Genomic DNA, 13,494 nt, shown 5'->3' with positions numbered 1-13,494 from the left:
GCACACAAAAACATTATAATCGGGCGGAATTCTAGTTTTTTGGAAGAAAAACGCAACAAATGAGGAATGATCATGGCTGGGCAGTGACTATGGTTCCTTAGGTCGTATTTGATAGTCCGGAAAAATTTTAGGCGATAGGGGTCCGGAGACCCGGGACCACTCGGAAGGCATGGGCTATATAACACACAAAAATATGGGATCGCGCGGAATTCTAGTTGTTTGGCCGAAAAACACAAAAAATGAGGAACGATCATGGCGGGGCGGATACTATGGTTCCTTAGGTCGTATTTGATAGTCCGGAAAATTTTTAGGCGATAGGGGTCTGGAGGTCCCGGGACCACTCGGAAGGTGTGGGCTATAACACACAAAAATATAGGAATCGCGCGGAATTCTAGTTGTTTGGCCGAAAAACGCAAAAAATAAGGAACGATCATGGCGGGGCGGATACTATGGTTCCTTAGGTCGTATTTGATTGCCCGAAAAAATTTTAGGCGATCGGGGTTCGCGGCTCTTGGGACCACTCGGAATGCGTGGGTATAGCACACGAAAATATGGGAATCGGGCGAAATTCTAGGTCTTTTTCAGTAACATGCAAAAAATGTGGAAAGATCTTAATAGGGCGGTGACTGTGGTTCCTTTGGTCTTATTTGGTAGTCCGGAAAAATATTAGGCGATAGGGGTCCGGAGGTCCCGGGACCACTCGGAAGGCGTGGGCTATAACACACAAACATATGGGAATCGCGCGGAATTCTAGTTGTCTGGCCGAAAAACGCAAAAAATGAGGAACGATCATGGTGGGGCGGATACTATGGTTCCTTAGGTCGTATTTGATAGTCCGGAAAAATTTTAGGCGATAGGGGTCAGGAGGTCCCGGGACCACTCGGAAGGCGTGGGCTATAACACACAAAAATATGGGAATCGCGCGGAATTCTAGTTGTTTGGCCGAAAAACGCAAAAAATGAGGAACGATCATGGCGGGGTGGTTACTATGGTTCCTTAGGTCGTATTTGATGGCCCGGAAAATTTTTAGGCGATCGGGGTTCGGGGTTCCCGGGACCCCTTGGAAGGCGTGGGCTAAAGCACACGAAAATATGGAAATCACGCGAAATTCTAGTTTTTTGGCTGAAAAACGTAAAAGACTAGGAATGATCATGGCGGGGCGGTGACTATGGTTCCTTAGGTCGTATTTGATAGTCCGGAAAATTTTGAGGCGACCTGGCTCCCTGGGGCCCGACCCACTCGGAAGGTGTGGGCGATAGCACACAAAAAAATGGGAATCGGGCGGAATTCTAGTTCTTTGGCCAAAAAATGCAAAACATGAGGAACGATCATGATGGGGCGGTGACTATGGTTCCTTAGGTCATATTTGATGGCCCGGAAAATTTTAGGCGATCGAGGTCCACGGCTCCAGGGACCACTCGGAAAGCGTAAGCTATATAGCACACTAAAATTTGCAAATCGCGCGGAGTTCTAGTTTTTTGGCCGAAAAATGCAAAGCGTTTGGAACGATCATGGTGGGGTGGTGACTATGGTACCTTAGGTCGTATTTGATAGTCCGGAAAAATTTTAGGCGATCGGGGTCCGCGGCTCCCTGGACCACTTGGAAGGCGTGGGTATAGCACACGAAAATAAGGGAATCGGGCGTAATTCTAGTTTTTTGGCCGAAAAATGCAAAAAATGAGAAACAATGATGGTGGGGCGGTTACTATGGTTCCTTAGGTCGTATTTGATAGCCCGAAAAAATTTTAGGCGATCGGGGTCCGGGGGTCCCGGAACCACTTGGAAGGGTGGGCAATAGCACACAAAAACATTATAATCGGGCGGAATTCTAGTTTTTTGGAAGAAAAACGCAACAAATGAGGAATGATCATGGCTGGGCAGTGACTATGGTTCCTTAGGTCGTATTTGATAGTCCGGAAAAATTTTAGGCGATAGGGGTCCGGAGACCCGGGACCACTCGGAAGGCATGGGCTATATAACACACAAAAATATGGGATCGCGCGGAATTCTAGTTGTTTGGCCGAAAAACACAAAAAATGAGGAACGATCATGGCGGGGCGGATACTATGGTTCCTTAGGTCGTATTTGATAGTCCGGAAAATTTTTAGGCGATAGGGGTCTGGAGGTCCCGGGACCACTCGGAAGGTGTGGGCTATAACACACAAAAATATAGGAATCGCGCGGAATTCTAGTTGTTTGGCCGAAAAACGCAAAAAATAAGGAACGATCATGGCGGGGCGGATACTATGGTTCCTTAGGTCGTATTTGATTGCCCGAAAAAATTTTAGGCGATCGGGGTTCGCGGCTCTTGGGACCACTCGGAATGCGTGGGTATAGCACACGAAAATATGGGAATCGGGCGAAATTCTAGGTCTTTTTCAGTAACATGCAAAAAATGTGGAAAGATCTTAATAGGGCGGTGACTGTGGTTCCTTTGGTCTTATTTGGTAGTCCGGAAAAATATTAGGCGATAGGGGTCCGGAGGTCCCGGGACCACTCGGAAGGCGTGGGCTATAACACACAAACATATGGGAATCGCGCGGAATTCTAGTTGTCTGGCCGAAAAACGCAAAAAATGAGGAACGATCATGGTGGGGCGGATACTATGGTTCCTTAGGTCGTATTTGATAGTCCGGAAAAATTTTAGGCGATAGGGGTCAGGAGGTCCCGGGACCACTCGGAAGGCGTGGGCTATAACACACAAAAATATGGGAATCGCGCGGAATTCTAGTTGTTTGGCCGAAAAACGCAAAAAATGAGGAACGATCATGGCGGGGTGGTTACTATGGTTCCTTAGGTCGTATTTGATGGCCCGGAAAATTTTTAGGCGATCGGGGTTCGGGGTTCCCGGGACCCCTTGGAAGGCGTGGGCTAAAGCACACGAAAATATGGAAATCACGCGAAATTCTAGTTTTTTGGCTGAAAAACGTAAAAGACTAGGAATGATCATGGCGGGGCGGTGACTATGGTTCCTTAGGTCGTATTTGATAGTCCGGAAAATTTTTAGGCGACCTGGCTCCCTGGGGCCCGACCCACTCGGAAGGTGTGGGCGATAGCACACAAAAAAATGGGAATCGGGCGGAATTCTAGTTCTTTGGCCAAAAAATGCAAAACATGAGGAACGATCATGATGGGGCGGTGACTATGGTTCCTTAGGTCATATTTGATGGCCCGGAAAATTTTAGGCGATCGGGGTCCACGGCTCCCGGGACCACTCGGAAAGCGTAAGCTATATAGCACACTAAAATATGCAAATCGCGCGGAGTTCTAGTTTTTTGGCCGAAAAATGCAAAGCATTTGGAACGATCATGGTGGGGCGGTGACTATGGTACCTTAGGTCATATTTGATAGTCCGAAAAAATTTTAGGCGATCGGGGTCCGCGGCTCCCCGGACCACTTGGAAGGCGTGGGCATAGCACACGAAAATAAGGGAATCGGGCGTAATTCTAGTTTTTTGGCCGAAAAATACAAAAAATGAGAAACGATGATGGCGGGGCGGTTACTATGGTTCCTTAGGTCGTATTTGACGGCCCGAAAATATTTTAGGCGATCGGGGTCCGGGGGTCCCGGAACCACTTGGAAGGGTGGGCAATAGCACACAAAAACATTGTAATCGGGCGGAATTCTAGTTTTTTGGCCGAAAAAACCAAACAAATGAGGAATGATCATGGCTGGGCGGTGACTATGGTTCCTTAGGTCTTATTTGATAGTCCAGAAAAATTTTAGGCGATAGGGGTCCGGAGACCCGGGACCACTCGGAAGGCGTGGGCTATATAACACACAAAAATATGGGAGCGCGCGGAATTCTAGTTGTTTGGCCGAAAAACGCAAAAAATGAGGAACGATCATGGCGGGGCGGATACTATGGTTCCTTAGGTCGTATTTGATAGTCCGGAAAAATTTTAGGCGATAGGGGTCCGGAGGTCCCGGGACCACTCGGAAGGTGTGGGCTATAACACACAAAAATATGGGAATCGCGCGGAATTCTAGTTGTTTGGCCGAAAAACGCAAAAAATAAGGAACGATCATGGCGGGGCGGATACTATGGTTCCTTAGGTCGTATTTGATTGCCCGGAAAAATTTTAGGCGATCGGGGTCCGCGGCTCTTGGGACCACTCGGAATGCGTGGGTATAGCACACGAAAATATGGGAATCGGGCGAAATTCTAGGTCTTTTTCAGTAACATGCAAAAAATGTGGAAAGATCTTGATAGGGCGGTGACTATGGTTCCTTTGGTCTTATTTGGTAGTCCGGAAAAATATTAGGCGATAGGGGTCCGGAGGTCCCGGGACCACTCGGAAGGCGTGGGCTATAACACACAAACATATGGGAATTGCGCGGAATTCTAGTTGTCTGGCCGAAAAACGCAAAAAATGAGGAACGATCATGGTGGGGCAGATACTATGGTTCCTTAGGTCGTATTTGGTAGTCCGGAAAAATTTTAGGCGATAGGGGTGAGGAGGTCCCGGGACCACTCGGAAGGCGTGGGCTATAATACACAAAAATATGGGAATCGCGCGGAATTCTAGTTGTTTGGCCGAAAAACGCAAAAAATGAGGAACGATCATGGCGGGGTGGTTACTATGGTTCCTTAGGTCGTATTTGATGGCCCGGAAAATTTTTAGGCGATCGGGGTTCCCGGGACCCCTTGGAAGGCGTGGGCTGAAGCACACGAAAATATGGAAATCGCGCGAAATTCTAGTTTTTGGCTGAAAAACGCAAAAGACTAGGAATGATCATGGCGGGGCGGTGACTATGGTTCCTTAGGTCGTATTTGATAGTCCGGAAAATTTTTAGGCGACTTGGCTCCGGGGGGCCCGACCCACTCGGAAGGCGTGGGCGATAGCACACAAAAAAATAGGAATCGGGCGGAATTCTAGTTCTTTGGCAAAAAATTGCAAAACATGAGGAACGATCATGGCGAGGCGGTGACTATGGTTCCTTAGGTCTTAATTGATGGCCCAAAATTTTTTTAGGCGATCCGAGACCGGCGGCCCGGCCCGCTCGGAAGGCGTGGGCAATAGCACACAAAAATATGGTAATCGAGCGGAATTCTAGTTTTTTGGCCGAAAAACGCAATAAATGAGGAACGATCATGACGGGGCGGTGACTATGGTTCCTTAGGTCATATTTGATGACCCGGAAAATTTTAGGCGATCGGGGTCCACGTCTCCCGAGACCACTAGGAAAGCGTAAGCTATATAGCACACTAAAATATGAAAATCGCCAAAGTTCTAGTTTTTTGGCCGAAAAATGCAAAGCATTTGGAACGATCATGGTGGGGCGATGACTATGGTACCTTAGGTCGTATTTGATAGACCGGAAAAGGTTTAGGCGATCGGGGTCCGCGGCTCCCCGGACCACTTGGAAGGCGTGGGTATAGCACACGAAAATATGGGAATTGGGCGTAATTCTGGTTTTTTGGCCGAAAAATGCAAAAAATGAGAAACGATGATGGCGGGGCGGTTACTATGGTTCCTTAGGTCGTATTTGACGGCCCTAAAAAAATTTAGGCGATCGGGGTCCGGGGGTCCCGGAACCACTTGGAAGGGTGGGCAATAGCACACAAAAACATTGTAATCGGGCGGAATTCTAGTTTTTTGGCCGAAAAAACCAAACAAATGAGGAATGATCATGGCTGGGCGGTGACTATGGTTCCTTAGGTCTTATTTGATAGTCCAGAAAAATTTTAGGCGATAGGGGTCCGGAGACCCGGGACCACTCGGAAGGCGTGGGCTATATAACACACAAAAATATGGGAGCGCGCGGAATTCTAGTTGTTTGGCCGAAAAACACAAAAATGAGGAACGATCATGGCGGGGCGGATACTATGGTTCCTTAGGTCATATTTGATAGTCCGGAAAAATTTTAGGCGATAGGGGTCCGGAGGTCCCGGGACCACTCGGAAGGTATGGGCTATAACACAAAAAAATATGGGAATCGCGCGGAATTCTAGTTGTTTGGCCGAAAAACGCAAAAAATAAGGAACGATCATGGCGGGGCGGATACTATGGTTCCTTAGGTCGTATTTGATTTCTCGGAAAATTTTTAGGCGATCGGGGTCCGCGGCTCTTGGGACCACTCGGAATGCGTGGGTATAGCACACGAAAATATGGGAATCGGGCGAAATTCTAGGTCTTTTTCAGTAACATGCAAAAAATGTGGAAATATCTTGACAGGGCGGTGACTATGGTTCCTTTGGTCTTATTTGATAGTCCGGAAAAATATTAGGCGATAGGGGTTCGGAGGTCCCGGGACCACTCGAAAGGCGTGGTCTATAACACATAAAAATATGGGAATCGCCCGGAATTCTAGTTGTCTGGCCGAAAAACGCAAAAAATGAGGAACTATCATGGCGGGGTGGATACTATGGTTCCTTAGGTCATATTTGATAGTCCGTAAAAATTTTAGGCGATAGGGGTCAGGAGGTCCCGGGACCACTCGGAAGGCGTGGGCTATAACACACAAAAATATGGGAATCACGCGGAATTCTAGTTGTTTGGCCGAAAAATGCAAAAAATGAGGAACGATCATGGCGGGGTGGTTACTATGGTTCCTTAGGTCGTATTTGATGGCCCGGAAAATTTTTAGGCGATCGGGGTTCGGGGTTCCCGGGACCCCTTGGAAGGCATGGGCTAAAGCACACGAAAATATGGAAATCGCGCGAAATTCTAGTTTTTTGGCTGAAAAATGCAAAATACTAGGAACGATCATGGCGGGGCGGTGACTATGGTTCCTTAGGTCATATTTGATAGTCCGGAAAATTTTTAGGCGATCTGGCTCCGGGGGGCCCGACCCACTCGGAAGGCGTGGGCGATAGCACAAAAAAAATGGGAATCGGGTGGAATTCTAGTTCTTTGGCCAAAAAATGCAAAACATGAGGAACGATCATGGCGAGGCGGTGACTATGGTTCCTTAGGTCTTAATTGATGGCCCGAAATTTTTTTAGGCGATCCGAGACCGGCGGCCCGGCCCGCTCGGAAGGCGTGGGCAATAGCACACAAAAATATGGTAATCGAGCGGAATTCTAGTTTTTTGGCCGAAAAACGCAATAAATGAGGAACGATCATGACGGGGCGGTGACTATGGTTCCTTAGGTCATATTTGATGGCCCGGAAAATTTTAGGCGATCGGGGTCCACGTCTCCCGGGACCACTAGGAAAGCGTAAGCTATATAGCACACTAAAATATGCAAATCGCCAAAGTTCTAGTTTTTTGGCCGAAAAATGCAAAGCATTTGGAACGATCATGGTGGGGTGATGACTATGGTACCTTAGGTCATATTTGATAGACCGGAAAAGGTTTAGGCGATCGGGGTCCGCGGCTCCCCGGACCACTTGGAAGGCGTGGGTATAGCACACGAAAATATGGGAATCGGGCGTAACTCTAGTTTTTTGGCCGAAAAATGCAAAAAATGAGAAACGATGATGGCGGGGCGGTTACTATGGTTCCTTAGGTCGTATTTGACGGCCCTAAAAAAATTTAGGCGATCGGGGTCCGGGGGTCCCGGAACCACTTGGAAGGGTGGGCAATAGCACACAAAAACATTGTAATCGGGCGGAATTCTAGTTTTTTGGCCGAAAAACGCAACAAATGAGGAATGATCATGGCTGGGCGGTGACTATGGTTCCTTAGGTCGTATTTGATAGTCCGAAAAAATTTTACGCGATAGGGGTCCGGAGTTCCTGGGTTCACTTGGAAGGCATGGGCTATAGGACACGAAAATATGGGAATCGCGCGAAATTCTTGTTTTTTGGCCGAAAAATAGAAAAAACTAGGAACGATCATGGCTGGGCGGTGACTATGGTTCCTTAGGTCTTATTTGATAGTCCGGAAAATTTTTAGGCGATAGGGGTCCGGAGACCCGGGACCACTCGGAAGGCGTGGGCTATATAACACACAAAAATATGGGATCGCGCTGAATTCTAGTTGTTTGGCCGAAAAACACAAAAAATGAGGAACGATCATGGCGGGGCGGATACTATGGTCCCTTAGGTCGTATTTGATAGTCCAGAAAAATTTTAGGCGATAGGGGTCCGGAGGTCCCGGGACCACTCGGAAGCTGTGGGCTATAACACACAAAAATATGGGAATCGCGCGGAATTCTAGTTGTTTGGCCGAAAAACGCAAAAAATAAGGAACGATCATGGCGGGGCGGATACTATGGTTCCTTAGGTCGTATTTGATTGCCCGAAAAAATTTTAGGCGATCGGGGTTCGCGGCTCTTGGGACCACTCGGAATGCGTGGGTATAGCACACGAAAATATGGGAATCGGGCGAAATTCTAGGTCTTTTTCAGTAACATGCAAAAAATGTGGAAAGATCTTAATAGGGCGGTGACTGTGGTTCCTTTGGTCTTATTTGGTAGTCCGGAAAAATATTAGGCGATAGGGGTCCGGAGGTCCCGGGACCACTCGGAAGGCGTGGGCTATAACACACAAACATATGGGAATCGCGCGGAATTCTAGTTGTCTGGCCGAAAAACGCAAAAAATGAGGAACGATCATGGTGGGGCGGATACTATGGTTCCTTAGGTCGTATTTGATAGTCCGGAAAAATTTTAGGCGATAGGGGTCAGGAGGTCCCGGGACCACTCGGAAGGCGTGGGCTATAACACACAAAAATATGGGAATCGCGCGGAATTCTAGTTGTTTGGCCGAAAAACGCAAAAAATGAGGAACGATCATGGCGGGGTGGTTACTATGGTTCCTTAGGTCGTATTTGATGGCCCGGAAAATTTTTAGGCGATCGGGGTTCGGGGTTCCCGGGACCCCTTGGAAGGCGTGGGCTAAAGCACACGAAAATATGGAAATCACGCGAAATTCTAGTTTTTTGGCTGAAAAACGTAAAAGACTAGGAATGATCATGGCGGGGCGGTGACTATGGTTCCTTAGGTCGTATTTGATAGTCCGGAAAATTTTGAGGCGACCTGGCTCCCTGGGGCCCGACCCACTCGGAAGGTGTGGGCGATAGCACACAAAAAAATGGGAATCGGGCGGAATTCTAGTTCTTTGGCCAAAAAATGCAAAACATGAGGAACGATCATGATGGGGCGGTGACTATGGTTCCTTAGGTCATATTTGATGGCCCGGAAAATTTTAGGCGATCGAGGTCCACGGCTCCAGGGACCACTCGGAAAGCGTAAGCTATATAGCACACTAAAATTTGCAAATCGCGCGGAGTTCTAGTTTTTTGGCCGAAAAATGCAAAGCGTTTGGAACGATCATGGTGGGGTGGTGACTATGGTACCTTAGGTCGTATTTGATAGTCCGGAAAAATTTTAGGCGATCGGGGTCCGCGGCTCCCTGGACCACTTGGAAGGCGTGGGTATAGCACACGAAAATAAGGGAATCGGGCGTAATTCTAGTTTTTTGGCCGAAAAATGCAAAAAATGAGAAACAATGATGGTGGGGCGGTTACTATGGTTCCTTAGGTCGTATTTGATAGCCCGAAAAAATTTTAGGCGATCGGGGTCCGGGGGTCCCGGAACCACTTGGAAGGGTGGGCAATAGCACACAAAAACATTATAATCGGGCGGAATTCTAGTTTTTTGGAAGAAAAACGCAACAAATGAGGAATGATCATGGCTGGGCAGTGACTATGGTTCCTTAGGTCGTATTTGATAGTCCGGAAAAATTTTAGGCGATAGGGGTCCGGAGACCCGGGACCACTCGGAAGGCATGGGCTATATAACACACAAAAATATGGGATCGCGCGGAATTCTAGTTGTTTGGCCGAAAAACACAAAAAATGAGGAACGATCATGGCGGGGCGGATACTATGGTTCCTTAGGTCGTATTTGATAGTCCGGAAAATTTTTAGGCGATAGGGGTCTGGAGGTCCCGGGACCACTCGGAAGGTGTGGGCTATAACACACAAAAATATAGGAATCGCGCGGAATTCTAGTTGTTTGGCCGAAAAACGCAAAAAATAAGGAACGATCATGGCGGGGCGGATACTATGGTTCCTTAGGTCGTATTTGATTGCCCGAAAAAATTTTAGGCGATCGGGGTTCGCGGCTCTTGGGACCACTCGGAATGCGTGGGTATAGCACACGAAAATATGGGAATCGGGCGAAATTCTAGGTCTTTTTCAGTAACATGCAAAAAATGTGGAAAGATCTTAATAGGGCGGTGACTGTGGTTCCTTTGGTCTTATTTGGTAGTCCGGAAAAATATTAGGCGATAGGGGTCCGGAGGTCCCGGGACCACTCGGAAGGCGTGGGCTATAACACACAAACATATGGGAATCGCGCGGAATTCTAGTTGTCTGGCCGAAAAACGCAAAAAATGAGGAACGATCATGGTGGGGCGGATACTATGGTTCCTTAGGTCGTATTTGATAGTCCGGAAAAATTTTAGGCGATAGGGGTCAGGAGGTCCCGGGACCACTCGGAAGGCGTGGGCTATAACACACAAAAATATGGGAATCGCGCGGAATTCTAGTTGTTTGGCCGAAAAACGCAAAAAATGAGGAACGATCATGGCGGGGTGGTTACTATGGTTCCTTAGGTCGTATTTGATGGCCCGGAAAATTTTTAGGCGATCGGGGTTCGGGGTTCCCGGGACCCCTTGGAAGGCGTGGGCTAAAGCACACGAAAATATGGAAATCACGCGAAATTCTAGTTTTTTGGCTGAAAAACGTAAAAGACTAGGAATGATCATGGCGGGGCGGTGACTATGGTTCCTTAGGTCGTATTTGATAGTCCGGAAAATTTTTAGGCGACCTGGCTCCCTGGGGCCCGACCCACTCGGAAGGTGTGGGCGATAGCACACAAAAAAATGGGAATCGGGCGGAATTCTAGTTCTTTGGCCAAAAAATGCAAAACATGAGGAACGATCATGATGGGGCGGTGACTATGGTTCCTTAGGTCATATTTGATGGCCCGGAAAATTTTAGGCGATCGGGGTCCACGGCTCCCGGGACCACTCGGAAAGCGTAAGCTATATAGCACACTAAAATATGCAAATCGCGCGGAGTTCTAGTTTTTTGGCCGAAAAATGCAAAGCATTTGGAACGATCATGGTGGGGCGGTGACTATGGTACCTTAGGTCATATTTGATAGTCCGAAAAAATTTTAGGCGATCGGGGTCCGCGGCTCCCCGGACCACTTGGAAGGCGTGGGCATAGCACACGAAAATAAGGGAATCGGGCGTAATTCTAGTTTTTTGGCCGAAAAATACAAAAAATGAGAAACGATGATGGCGGGGCGGTTACTATGGTTCCTTAGGTCGTATTTGACGGCCCGAAAATATTTTAGGCGATCGGGGTCCGGGGGTCCCGGAACCACTTGGAAGGGTGGGCAATAGCACACAAAAACATTGTAATCGGGCGGAATTCTAGTTTTTTGGCCGAAAAAACCAAACAAATGAGGAATGATCATGGCTGGGCGGTGACTATGGTTCCTTAGGTCTTATTTGATAGTCCAGAAAAATTTTAGGCGATAGGGGTCCGGAGACCCGGGACCACTCGGAAGGCGTGGGCTATATAACACACAAAAATATGGGAGCGCGCGGAATTCTAGTTGTTTGGCCGAAAAACGCAAAAAATGAGGAACGATCATGGCGGGGCGGATACTATGGTTCCTTAGGTCGTATTTGATAGTCCGGAAAAATTTTAGGCGATAGGGGTCCGGAGGTCCCGGGACCACTCGGAAGGTGTGGGCTATAACACACAAAAATATGGGAATCGCGCGGAATTCTAGTTGTTTGGCCGAAAAACGCAAAAAATAAGGAACGATCATGGCGGGGCGGATACTATGGTTCCTTAGGTCGTATTTGATTGCCCGGAAAAATTTTAGGCGATCGGGGTCCGCGGCTCTTGGGACCACTCGGAATGCGTGGGTATAGCACACGAAAATATGGGAATCGGGCGAAATTCTAGGTCTTTTTCAGTAACATGCAAAAAATGTGGAAAGATCTTGATAGGGCGGTGACTATGGTTCCTTTGGTCTTATTTGGTAGTCCGGAAAAATATTAGGCGATAGGGGTCCGGAGGTCCCGGGACCACTCGGAAGGCGTGGGCTATAACACACAAACATATGGGAATTGCGCGGAATTCTAGTTGTCTGGCCGAAAAACGCAAAAAATGAGGAACGATCATGGTGGGGCAGATACTATGGTTCCTTAGGTCGTATTTGGTAGTCCGGAAAAATTTTAGGCGATAGGGGTGAGGAGGTCCCGGGACCACTCGGAAGGCGTGGGCTATAATACACAAAAATATGGGAATCGCGCGGAATTCTAGTTGTTTGGCCGAAAAACGCAAAAAATGAGGAACGATCATGGCGGGGTGGTTACTATGGTTCCTTAGGTCGTATTTGATGGCCCGGAAAATTTTTAGGCGATCGGGGTTCCCGGGACCCCTTGGAAGGCGTGGGCTGAAGCACACGAAAATATGGAAATCGCGCGAAATTCTAGTTTTTGGCTGAAAAACGCAAAAGACTAGGAATGATCATGGCGGGGCGGTGACTATGGTTCCTTAGGTCGTATTTGATAGTCCGGAAAATTTTTAGGCGACTTGGCTCCGGGGGGCCCGACCCACTCGGAAGGCGTGGGCGATAGCACACAAAAAAATAGGAATCGGGCGGAATTCTAGTTCTTTGGCAAAAAATTGCAAAACATGAGGAACGATCATGGCGAGGCGGTGACTATGGTTCCTTAGGTCTTAATTGATGGCCCAAAATTTTTTTAGGCGATCCGAGACCGGCGGCCCGGCCCGCTCGGAAGGCGTGGGCAATAGCACACAAAAATATGGTAATCGAGCGGAATTCTAGTTTTTTGGCCGAAAAACGCAATAAATGAGGAACGATCATGACGGGGCGGTGACTATGGTTCCTTAGGTCATATTTGATGACCCGGAAAATTTTAGGCGATCGGGGTCCACGTCTCCCGAGACCACTAGGAAAGCGTAAGCTATATAGCACACTAAAATATGAAAATCGCCAAAGTTCTAGTTTTTTGGCCGAAAAATGCAAAGCATTTGGAACGATCATGGTGGGGCGATGACTATGGTACCTTAGGTCGTATTTGATAGACCGGAAAAGGTTTAGGCGATCGGGGTCCGCGGCTCCCCGGACCACTTGGAAGGCGTGGGTATAGCACACGAAAATATGGGAATTGGGCGTAATTCTGGTTTTTTGGCCGAAAAATGCAAAAAATGAGAAACGATGATGGCGGGGCGGTTACTATGGTTCCTTAGGTCGTATTTGACGGCCCTAAAAAAATTTAGGCGATCGGGGTCCGGGGGTCCCGGAACCACTTGGAAGGGTGGGCAATAGCACACAAAAACATTGTAATCGGGCGGAATTCTAGTTTTTTGGCCGAAAAAACCAAACAAATGAGGAATGATCATGGCTGGGCGGTGACTATGGTTCCTTAGGTCTTATTTGATAGTCCAGAAAAATTTTAGGCGATAGGGGTCCGGAGACCCGGGACCACTCGGAAGGCGTGGGCTATATAACACACAAAAATATGGGAGCGCGCGGAATTCTAGTTG

This window comes from Nicotiana tomentosiformis, chromosome 1 (genome assembly GCF_000390325.3).
Source record: "Nicotiana tomentosiformis chromosome 1, ASM39032v3, whole genome shotgun sequence".
NCBI lineage: Eukaryota > Viridiplantae > Streptophyta > Magnoliopsida > Solanales > Solanaceae > Nicotiana > Nicotiana tomentosiformis.
The sequence above is the reverse complement of the archived record's forward strand: the minus strand, read 5'-3'. Positions refer to the sequence as shown.